This window comes from Trachypithecus francoisi, unplaced genomic scaffold (genome assembly GCF_009764315.1).
Source record: "Trachypithecus francoisi isolate TF-2019V2 unplaced genomic scaffold, Tfra_2.0 Lachesis_group2, whole genome shotgun sequence".
In the NCBI taxonomy this organism is placed as follows: Eukaryota; Metazoa; Chordata; class Mammalia; order Primates; family Cercopithecidae; genus Trachypithecus; species Trachypithecus francoisi.
In genome coordinates this window covers 88600513-88613572 of record NW_022681465.1, presented here as the reverse complement: position 1 = coordinate 88613572, position 13060 = coordinate 88600513, and positions in this window count along the sequence as shown.

Genomic DNA, 13060 nt, shown 5'->3' with positions numbered 1-13060 from the left:
TCCTCCTGCCTCAGCTTCCCAAAAAGCTGGAATTAAAGGCATGAGACACCGCACCCAGCCACTGTTATATGCTTCATGGACAAGGATCTGTAATAAGGACACAGAGATAAATGAAACATGATCGCTGGCCTTGGTCAGTGAGCTCAACATGTGAAGGGGGTGGCTTAGTGCTACAGAGGAGAATGTCATGGTTTGAGTTACTTATTGTCGTCAGGTATAAGCACATCCAATGTCATTGACAGTGGTTCTCTAAGTAGGGCCCAGACTCCTAGGAGTCTCTGAGATCCTCTTGGGGTTAAGGTCAAAAAAAAATTCATTATAATAGTAAAATGTTTTTGCTTTCAATTTTTTAATGCATGTAGAGTGGTATTTTCCAAAGGCTATATGACATGTGACGATGTCGTTGCTATGCTGATGATATGGTTTGGCTTTGTGTCCCCACCCAAATCTCATCTTGAATTGTAATCTTGTAATCCCCACGTGTCATGGGAGGGATCTGGTGGGAGGTAATTGAATCATGGGGGCAGTTTCCCCCCATGCTGTTTTTGTGATAGTGAGTTCTCATGAGATCTGATGATTTCATAAGGGGCTTCCCCCTTTGCTGGGCACTGATTCTGTTGCCGCCCTATGAAAAGGTGCCTTCTGCCATGATCGTAAGTTTCCCGAGGCTTCCCCAGCCATGCGGAACGGAGTCAATTCAACCTCTTTTGTTTATAAATTACCCAGTCTTTGGTATTTCTTCACAGCAGCGTGAGAACACACTAATACAGCTGACTAATGGAATGTATGCTTCTAAATTGTGTTTTTAAAGAAATCTCCAAGAGAGTAAGTTTAGCGTATAAATTTGTACACTTTCAGAGATTAACTCAGTTTGTTTTCTGTACTTCCATAGGGCTCTTACAAACTATCTTTAGTAATATCACTATGATCCCTATAACCTTTTTGTCCAACAAATTGTTATTTTGAAACTCAGAAATTTTTCTGAGTTTCTGTAGAAATAACACTATTTAATATACTTTGATGTCTTATTTTGCAAAATTTTAAAATTCTTTAGAACTTTTCTAAATTTTTAATTTTTACCTAAAATATTTCAGTTTAATATGTTATACTAAAATTAGCAGCCAGGTGCCGTGGCTCATACCTGTAATCCCAGCACTTTGAGAGGCCAAGGCAGGTGGATCACTTGAGGTCAGGAGTTCAGGACCAGCCTGGCCCACATGATGAAACCCATCTCTGTTAAAAATACAAAACTTAGCCGGGCCTGGTGGCATGTACCTGTAGTTCCAGCTACTCGGGAGGCTGAGGCAGGGGAATCACTTGAACCTGGGAGGCGGAGGTTGCAGTGAGCCAAGATTGTGCCACTATACTCCAGCCTGGGTGACAGAGCAAGACTCCATCTCAAAAAAATAAAAAATAAAAAGTTAATTAGCAAAAATAGATTTTATTTTTATTATAATTAAGAAGATAAGTTAGCTAAAAATAATAAAAGAAGAGGCCGGATGCAGTGGCTCACGCCTGTAATCCCAGCACTTTGGGAGGCCGAGGTGGGTGGATCGCCTGAGGTTGGGAGTTCAAGACCACCCTGACCAACATGGAGAAACCCCATCTCTGCAGAAAATACAAAATTGTCCAGGCATGGTGGTGCAGGCCTGTAATCCCAGCTACTCAGGAGGCTAAGGCAGGAGAATTGCTTGAACTCAGGAGGCAGAGTTTGCAGTAAGCTGAGATCACACCATTGCACTCCAGCCTGGGCAACAGGAGTGAAACTCCATGTCAAAAAAAGAAGAAGACGACTTGTTTTCTCAATCAATAGCTGCACCATCAATATCTAAAAATGTTCAAAGAATGAAATTGACACCAAAGTGTTTTCTAACTCATGGAAGAAGGGAATTTACTTCAAATAAACTGGGCAAAACTATATATAAACAAAAAGTGTGAGGAAAGCTATTGTGATGGTCAATTTTAGATAACTTGTCAAATTAAAAATTTAGTTGCAAACATGAAGACTCAGTTAATAGCTCATCTGCAGAACTGTACTTGCTTTACAAATGGGCAAATCTACATATGTGGCTGAACTTGCTGTTTTACTTGTATTCATGTGATGTCAGCACCAACCAATTATCAAAGAATATCTTCTTTTATGTGAATACTTGCCAACAAACATAAGTGATGCTTAAATAATCAAAGCACTAAATAACCTTTTTTGAATCACACGGTGTTTTACTGAAAAAATTGTGTCAAACATTTGCACTGATGTGCATAAGAAATGGATAAAACTGCTGGTGTCTTAACATGAATCAAGAATATTCATGATGGCACCAAAGAATATTAGTAGTCATTGTATTTCTTAGTGCCCAGGTATTTAATAGTAAAGGGGAAAAAATGCCAGCTTCACTTACAGATGTTCTGTATAAAACAGTAAAAATTATTAATTTTATTAAGTTTCAAACCTTGAGAACATCTTTTTCATATTCTGTGTGATGCAATGGGACATACACCTAAAGCTAAATATTCCAGGTCATATTACTCTAGAACATCTAAGGGAGAAGTAGTTTACATGACTTGTGACATTTTATGACAATCTTAAAAGTATGAGTAAACATGGCCAGGCACAGTCTCTCACACCTGTAATCCCAGCACTTTGGGAGGCCGAGGCAGGCGGATCACCTGAGACCAGGAGTTGGAGACCAGCCTGGCCAATGTAGTGAGACCCCATCCCTACTAAAAATACATAAAAATTAGCTGGGTGTGGTGGCACACACCTGTAATCCCAGCTACTCAGGAGGCTAAGGCACAAGGATTACTTGAACCCAGGAGGTGGAGGTTGCAGTGAGCTGAGATCATGCCACTGCACTCCAGCCTGGGTGACAGAGCAAGACCCTGTCTCAAAAAAAAAGTATGAGTCAACAAATTTCATGTACTTAAAACTATAAAACCAAAATTTAAAAGGCCATTACAATCATCTTGGTCAAAATTTTCCCAAGTGCAAGATCCTCCACCATATCTAGGAAGATTGGTCACACATCTCCTGCTCAAACACCACCACTACTCATTTCCTTTTAAGAAAATCATTTTTTTTAAGAATTCTGGTAGAAAGATTATTTTTCCCTCAGTGAAGTGGAATCTGCATCCTTTCAACATGCTTGGATCAGCCCTCATTACATTCCTCTTCAATGCAACCCACCCTGCTTTGAGAACTATGCAGAGAATGTAACTTCTCCCTATAACAACCCCCAAGTCAGAACTTCTCGATTTGATACAGTGGAAAGAACATTGCTATATTTGGAAGCAGAGCCTTTGAGAGGTGATTAGTGCCTTTGAGAGGTGATCACTTTGAGAGGGATTAGTGCCTTTTTAATAAAGGAGACTTTGGAGTCTAGCAAGTGAGTCTTCTTCAGATGCTAAATCTGCTGACATCTTGATATTAGACTTCCCAGCCTCCAGAACTGTGAGAAATAAAGTTCTGTTGTTTATAAGACACAGACGTTACAGAATTTTTGTTATAGCAGACTGAATGGACTAAGACAAACACTGAATTGGGAAATTAGACCTCATTCAAATTCCAGTGCACTCACACCTGCAAGGTAACTTTGAGCAAATTACTAACTTCCTTGAGTTTCAGTTTATGAAAATGGAGAATAATTCTTTCAACCACACCCCAGCAGTTGGTGCAAAGATCACTGGAGAATATGTTTAAAACTTCTACGTAAACATAAAAATAGTGTTCATCCATGCAACATACATTTATTTAGAAAGACACCTTGCTAGATTTCTTTCCATGGAGCCATACAGAATTTTAAAGAGCTACTATTGCTGGGCGCAGTGGCTCATGCCTGTAATCCCAGCACTTTGGGAGGCCGAGGCGGGCGGATCATGAGGTCAGTAGATCGAGACCATCCTGGCTAACATAGTGATACCCCGTCTCTACTAAAACTAAAAACGATCAGCCGGGTGTGGTGGCAGGCACCTGTAGTCCCAGCTACTCAGGAGGGCGAGACAGGAGAATCGCTTGAACCCAGGAGGCGGGGGTTGCAGCGAGCCAAGATCGCACCACTGCACTCCGGCTTGGGCGACAGAGCGAGACTCGGTCTCAAATAAATAAATAAATAAATAAATAAAAAGCTACTATTGCTGAACATTGACTATGTGCCAATGGTTCATCCATGGTTTCACCCCTTTTATAAAAAATTCTTTCAAACAATTTAATGGCATAGCTCAAAATAGTATACCATTTTATACCTAAGGAAATTGAGGCACATACAAGCCAGGTAACTTAACCCAAGTCACACAAAAACAACCTAGTTAGTTCCTCTTTTCCTAACAACCCTTCAAATACTGGAAGACAGTTTTCCTACCTACTGTCTACTTGCTTTATCTTTGGGGATCCCTGCACACACATTTGTCTTTTGCTCAGAAGAGCCTGGCCAGAGGCCTGGCTCAGAATCCTGGAGTCAATTGGTCACTGGACCTTTTGAGACCCAAGGAAGCCTATGCTAATCAGGTTCAGCAAGACAAACATCTGTGAAGTAAATGCAACCCAGCCTACATTGAGAAATACGCTAGCAGAATCTAACCTCTCTTCATAACTAACTCCAAGTCAAAAAGAACGGCTTGAAAATTTATCAAAGTTAGCAACTGCAATTTCAGCAGAACACTTGTACACCAAATAGCTAAATCCTAAGGCTAACAACCAGTGTTACTTTTTTTTTTTTTTTTTTTTGGAGTCTCACTCTGTCGCCCAGGCTGGAATGCAGTGGCACAATCTCGACTCACTGCAACCTCCACCTCCCTGGTTCAAACGATTCTCCTGCCTCAGCCTCCCAAGTAGGTGGGACTACAGGCTCCTGCCACCACGCCCAGCTAATTTTTGTATTTTTAGTAGAGGCAGGGTTTCACTCTATTGGCCAGGCTGGTCTCAAACTCCTGACCTCAGGTGATCCACCCGCCTCAGCCTCCCGAATTCCTGGGATTACAGGCATGAGCTGCTGCACCCAGCCTCAGTGTTAGAGTGTTTATTTCTCACTAACGTCACGTCGTAATAAACAAATGTGATTTTTATTTTTTCACACACAAAAACTGGATCATCCAAATGACTATTGGATGACTACCTTCATAGTAATCACTTTGGTGGGCTCTGCACTTATTTAATAACACTCATCATAGTACCAGGCGCACAGAAGGCATTCAGTCAATGTAGGAATTGTTCTGGTAATGCTGCCATTGCTTACAGCATTTTTGGAATTATTCTTCTGATGTGTCTTCTGAAGTCAAAACATATTTTAAGCATCTTGTTTGTTTTTTGGGTTTTTAGTTTATTATTTTTTTCTTTTGTTATATCTTAAATATCTTTAATAGTAGCAATTCTTGGCCTTAGAGGACATAGCTTAGCAAACTGTAAAATTAATTTTCTCCCATTGTGAAACAAACCACAGAAAACTACATTAAACATATAAATTGATTACATTTTTAGAAATGCCAAAAGCACCTATTCAAAAAGAAGTATTTTGTTTTTCTGGACACAAATTTTCAGGTACTGAGAATGTGCCTAGCTATACAGAAAAATCCAAGGCTTGTCTTCCCTAGATTTATTTATATATGGAAACAGATGTAGATAAAATAGAGAACGTTTCTTGAGGTAGGACCACATTTTTTATATTTTTGGGTCTCTTCCTCCACTAGCACTACATTTTGTTTATAGTAATTGCTCAATAATTACTCAATTAATTTTCAGTAAAAATTACTTTGGACAGGGAATAGAGAATAGGCTTATAAAAAGAGATAGAAATTACTTATTAGAACCTCATCTTTATTTGTAAGATCTAAAATTATGTGATAGAGTATTATTGAGGGACTGCCTTAGGCCATTTCTCTAATTCAGGTCAGATCCTTGGTCAACCTTTCCCCCATCCCAACATGCCAGGAAGTTTGCCTCTTTCATTACTAACATATCCTCCTCTAGATGACTCCTCACTTTAAGTGACACCTGAATGAAGTATTTACAAGTTTTCTCTCCTCCTTTACCCTGCAGTTTTAAGCAATCATATGTATGGATCTTAGTGTTACTTAAGGATCTTTAAACAGAAGAAACATTAAGTCTGATATTCCAGTTTTAACATCTTTGATGGCTCCCCACTGCTTGCAGGATAAAATCAAAATTTGGTCAAAATGGTAGAGGGTCATTCATGACCTGGCTCCTGCTGTGGCACCAGACTCATTTCCCTTTCCTCCCTTTACGCTTATACTGAACTCCGAAAGGTTTCCTGAACCCAACGGGCTATAGTGTGCCTATTGTTAATCAATTGTTAAAACCAAACGATGACATCCTCTGGAAAGCTTTCCCTGAGCTCTCCTACTATGCTCTATGCTCTGTACACAGCACATACTGAAAAACTCATTTGCAGTGGTCTGTCCTACAAGGTTGTGATCAATTTCAGCACAAGGGTTATCTTTATTCTTTGTACCCTCGGTACAAGGCCTAGCTTAGCAGGTCCCTATTTACTGACTTTATTGCTTTAATTTGGTAAAATGAGAAAGATTTATACAATCTAAAGAGAAAGCAGAATATTGTTTTAATCTGGAAAGTTGCAGTTACAAGAAATATTTACTATCAAAGAAATCATTGATCACATTTTAATGTAACTAGTGAAGTCCTTCTCTACTTACTTATCATCATGGTCCCTTCTCGTGGAGGTTAGATAGACTGGGCTATTTGAACTTCCTTTAGCCCTGCCTCTAGCTAGGTCTAGGAGGGTTCTCAGTGCTTCCTGCAGCAACTTGTTCTTTGTTCTTTTCTATGGATTTAGATATCATGTTGTACCTCTGGGGTGGTTTCACTGGCTGAGGACAGTGTTTCCTAATTCCTAGATTTCAGGTCCAGTATACTGACTTCACATCTTTGCCCCATCACAGAAATCTTTCCCTCATCTCCACCCTAGAAAGAATTTGAGTATTGCCCTCTGTGCCTAGTTGTTAGTCTGAAGCATGTGTTACTGATAAGATACTAACTTCATCACCTATAGCTTTCTGCTGAGCTATTATGTCTCACCAGCATCTACTCAACTTTAGTACAAACCCCAAAATTATGGCAACCTGATGCCTTATCACAGCAACTTCAATACCAAACCTTGGCCTCTTGTTTCAAAACTCTTATCCTATTTTATGATTTCCTGTTGCTAGTAAAGTGATGCCTCTAGTTCTCAATTCACATTCATAACAAAGTGATGAAATACTCTTCGCCAACAATGTCTCCACTTTGGAGAAAAATAAGCTATACTTTCCACCAAAGGAAGGCAAGGGTCTTCTGTTAAAATAAACGGTCCTTACTATTGTTGGCACAATCCAATCAAGGAAAAAAGAGTTTTTATCTTCATACTCAAAGATACTCAAAGCAGAGAATGCTGGCAGAGTGACAGTAGAAATTACCTCACTTTTGGAGGAGAAAGGGAAGCAGGTCTGTCCTTTGAAAATTATCTCCATGTTTCACAAGTTTTCCCACTCTTTGTAAAAGTCTCTATGTTGCACTGATATATTTGCACTTCTTTCCTTGTAATTTAGGACATACTATATTTTATCCTGTGTGGACACATTACAATCATGTTTTACAAGTGGGAAATAATTGTCTTAAAAGTTAAGCTCTGTACATTCAGAATGTCTGTGTTAAAAGAAAAAGTTAGGCTTTCAAATATTGCCCCAGAACTGGGCAGGACAGGGGGAAGCATTTTGCAAGACTGAAAAATCACACAGGTAATGGTGTAAAGATCAAATATGACAACCCAACTTTCACTTTCCTTAAGTTTCCAAAGGCCTAGTTTTTAATATTTATAACGAGGACCAGCAAACTATTGTCCCTACCCAGCTGGTTTTATTGGAAAAGACACACCTACCTGTTTACTGTCTGTGGCTGCACTGGTACTATTAGTTGAGTAACTGGAACAAAAATCACATGGTCTAAAATATTTACCCTATAGCCCTTTACAGAAAAAGTTTGCCAACACTCAATTTAGAAAATAATCTTCAAAAAAGAAATTTGCAGACATCTTAATAGATGGCATGAGCCTCTATGTCTCTATCTGGGGATACAGAATTTCCTAGACGCACTTCTTAGTAGCCAGGTTCTTCTCATTCTGTAAAATGATTCACTCTAATATTCAATAAACCAAAATAACTTTTAAAAAGCTAAACAATGTCAGGACATTAAGTCCAGATTTGAGGGGGAAAATAAGTATTTCTTCACCTCACCAACTTCTCATAACGCGACTGTACCTGCTTATTACAGTATCCAGATTGACATTTCATTGTTTTCCCTTCTGCTAGTTTCTGCGTCTCTCCAGCCATTAAAGAAAACCACATTAGGGTCAAGCGTGGTGGCTCACGTCTGTAATCTTAGCACTTTGGGAGGCTGAGGTGGATGGATCACTTGAGGCCAGGAGTTCGAGACCAGCCTGGCCAACATGGCAATACCCCCATCTCTATTAAAAATACAAAAGTTAGCCGGGTATGGTGGCACATGCCTGCAATCCCAGCTACTCAGGAGGCTGAGGAATAAGAATCGCTTGAACCCGGGAGGTGGAGGTTGCAGTGAGCCACATTCATGCTAGTGCTGCAGCCTGAGCAACAGAGTAAAACTATCTCAAAAAAAAAAAAAAAAAAAATTCAAATTGCATTAAGACTACAACAAAATTATATTCCCTACTGAGGAAAGGTACATTCTGGCATCTCAGTAAAAATTACATACATAATCATAAACCTCTTACACAAAAGCTGACACAAACATACAATTTCATTTTCTCAACATATCAATGTCTACCAGACAACTAGTTTTAGGATATCAAGTGCCCAATTTTAAAAAGGTTAAGTAACCGAAGTAAGGCAAAAGAGTTATATATTCTTGCCAGACACGGTGGCTCACGCCTGTAATCCCAGCATTTTGGGATGCTGAGACAGGAGGATCGCTTGAGCCCAGGAGAGTTTGAGACCAGCCTGGGCAACATAGCAAGACCCCGTCTCTTTAATAAAATTAAAAAGTGAGGGGAAACAGTTATATACTGTTGTCACAATTCTCCAGTCCATTATCGTTCACCTTTAGCATTCCAGAAAATGAGGGAAAACCTTGAGAGAAATGGAGTGCAAGTATCAAGTTAAACTCTTGCTTAATTATGTGCTTACCTACCTTATTTCCACAAAAAGTTTAAAGTGGTATGACTAACAAAGGCAATTCTATTTTGAAAGATTTGAAAGCATGGAAACCCATTCTTGCAAGTAGTTCACAGGACTATGACTTACCATTAAAGTTCAATGATTACATTTCAGATCTCTGATAAAACTCATTGTAACGGCTGAATAAAATCAAGCTTAGGTCATGAATGAACATAATACCAAATAAAGCAGAGATAAAACAGTTGTAATTTGCTGTGAGAACTCAGATGTTTCACACTATTTACAACCACTTAGAATAGGACCTGCCTATTTAACAACAGTTAATTTTTTAAAAATAGGTACTGCCTGCTACTGGGAAACGTCCAGTTGAATTGTCACTAGTAGTGAATTAACAGCTAAATTTATGGAACACCTACTGTGAACCAGGATTTACACCAGGTGGTTTTCATTATTGTTTTCATCCTCACAATAACACTATCGAATACATATTAAGTTGCCTACCTGGATTAAAGTCACAGCTAAAGCTGTGCATGGCAGCTCATGACTAATCCCAGCACTTTGGGAGGCCAAGGAGGGCGGATCATGTGTGGCCAAGTTTGAGACCAACCAGGCCAACATGGTGAAACCCGTCTCTACTAAAAATACAAAACTTACCTGGGCGTGGTGATCGCTCCTATAATCCCAGCTACTTGAAAGGCTGAAGCATGAGAATCTCTTGAACCCACGAAGCAGAGGTTGCAGTGAGCAAAGATCGCGCCACTGCACTCTAGCCTGGGTGACAGAGCAAACCTGTGTCTTTAAAAAATAAAAATAAAATAAAAAAAGGCACAACTAAAAAGGGGCAAAGTGTAGTTTCAAACCCAGGTGTGACTACTTCCACCATACTGTATGTTAATACATTATAACTGGTTGCTGGGCGCGGTGTCTCATGCCTGTAAATCCTAGGACTATGGGAGGCCTAGGCGGGCGGATCACTTGAGGTCAGGAGTTCGAGACCAACCTGTCCAACGTGGCGAAATTCCATCTCTAAAAATATGAAATTTAGCCGGGCATGGTGGTAAGCACCTGTAACCCCAGCTACTTGGGAAGCTGAGGCATGAGAATCACTGGAACCCAGGAGGCAGAGGTTGCAGTGAGCCAAGATCATACCACTTACACTCCAGCCTGGGTGACAGAGTATGGCTCCATCTCCAAAAAAAAAAAAAAGGGTTTTGGGGGACAGGATTTTAAAAATATTCTAAAGCCCAGGCCACGCCCCAGTCCAATTAAACCACAATCTGGGGTGTTGGTGGGGGCGGGGGATGGTTGACACATTGGGGAAGCTCCCCAATGATACCAATGGTGTAAGTAAGTTTGGGCCCCACCACTACACATGCTCTTATATACTGCAAGTTAGGACACTGCTGCATTGAACATGCTTCAGCAGTGTCCTTCAACCAGACCTAATGATGTAATGCACTGTACCTTCAATCACTGTGCCAGAGTAGTTCTACAAAACAAATATTCCAGAAGGGTAGGCAGAATGAATTTAAAGTGTAAGTTAACTGTACAAGTGAACAAAAATTCACAATTACAAAACCTCTTAAACTAGATAATTACAACACATTCTCAAGTCCTGAACTACAAGTTTTTCAGGTCCACATGTCCCATAATTATATATATATATATATATATAAATGTATCTATGTATAAATATGTATATGTGTGTGCATATGTATACACATATACATATATATTTTTTTGAGAGACAAGAGTCCTGCTCTATCACCCAGGCTGGAGTGCAGTGATACAATCTTGGCTCACAGCCTCTGCCTCCCAGGTTCAAGCAATTCTCCTGTCTCAGCCTCCCGAGTAGCTGGGATCAGAGGCATGCACCACCACACCCAGCTAATTTTTGTATTTTTACTACAGACTGGGTCAGACGGGTTTCACCATGTTGGTCAGGGTGGTCTTGAACTCCTGACCTTAGGTGATCCTCCCGCCTCAGCCTCCCAAAGTGCTGGGATTACAGGTGTGAGCCACCATGCCCCGCCCCCCAGTTAAATATTAAAACAATCACAGTTCTCCTGAGTCCCATCATTTTAAGTTCAAGCATTCAGCCCTGCCTAAAGAAAGGAAATACAAAACAAACAAAAACCAGCATCTGAAGCATCTCTGCAGCATCTGGAGGCTTTCAGGGATTTTTCTATTGCTTGAAATGTCCCGTCATTCTCCTAACAGCCAAATCACTTTTATAACTTCAGGAAACATATCTAAAAGTTAAAATATCCAACTCTTAGTGATAATCATTTAAAAGCCCTAGTAACACATCCCTTATTGTGTAAGCCAAAACAAAAATCTCACTTTATAGAAATATTTCACAAGTGTGTATCCTTTCTTCCTTTCTACCCTAGTTATCTATTCCGTTTTTTTGTTTGCTTTTTTTTTTTGAGACATAGTCTCACTCTGTTGCCCAGGCTGGAGTACAGTGGCATGATCTCAACTTACTGAAACCTCCGACTCCTGGGTTCAAGCGATTCTCCTGCCTCAGGATGCTGAGAGTAGCTGGGATTACATGTGTACGCCACCACACCCGGCTAATGTTTGTATTTTTTTTTTTAAGTACAGACAGGGTTTCACCACATTGGCCAGGCTGGTCTCCTGTCCTCAGGTGATCCGCTGGCCTTGGCCTCCCAAAGTCCTGGGATTACAGGTATGAGATACCGCACCCGGCCTACCCTCATCATCTATATTCAACTTGGTTTGCATGATTATGGAGCATGTATGTAGAATCTAATATCAGATTAGGGAGGATGACGGATGAGGTGTTAAAACAAGTTATTTAACAGATTCTTAAAAGGTTTGCATAACCACATTTTAACAGTATACATAAACACTAGCAAAAAAGGACACAGTGTTTTGGGGGGAACCAGATCCTTTAACATACTGAATTTTGTTTATATAAATCTGATTTTATTGTCAATCTGATTTTTAGATTAACACACTATTTCAATTTTAATATAAATTATCTGCGGAAATTAATATTCTAATCCTTATACTAAAATCAAGCAAATAGTTTTTGAAATGCTATTTTAAATCATCACCTTAAGAATTTTGCTCATGAATTACATTTTATAACAAAATAAGGGGGGGTAGAGAATTAGTAGTGATAAGGACTTAAAAGGAACCAAGAAATTCGAGGGAACAGATTATGTTCACTTAGTTGTATGTCAAAACACTGTAAACTGTATGCTTTATCTGTGTGTTCAAGTCAATTTATACCTCAATAAAGTGTTAAAAAACAAAAATAAAAAAGCTGCAGAAAAAATGAGTTTGAAACGGCCAAATTTGCTTTTCAGACTTCCATAGCCTAGTTCTGAGTTCAGCAATTCCACCTTAGATCTATAACTAGTTTCTGTGTTTGTAGGCTGTCTTTACAACAATATGGTCCAAGCTGTTTACCAGCTGCCCATTATTTAGACAGCAAGCTAAAACTATGTTTAACTGTTCTCTTAAATTATGTGTATGGCTCCAACCCCTCATAACCAAGCTTATTAATGTCATTAACTTAATGCATACAATAACCATACCACTGTACTTTACCATTTTTATAAAGAGTAAATTACTAAACACATTCCATATCACAATGCATTAAAGCACAATAAACATGAGTTAACTGCTGGTAAATGGGAATTAAGGCAGAAAAAATTGTCTGAGTATAAGACAGATGCCAAAAAACCAAAATTACAGAATCTTTTCTGAAAGTAGAAAACACAGTAAGGTAGATCTCAAATGTAAACCACGTTCCTCAGGTTCCTTCTAGCTTGTTTTTGAAAATACAGGTTGTATCTGACAGATTTCATTGATCTATTAAGCAAATAGTACAATCTAAGAGTCTCAAAGACATCAATATGTGATACCGATA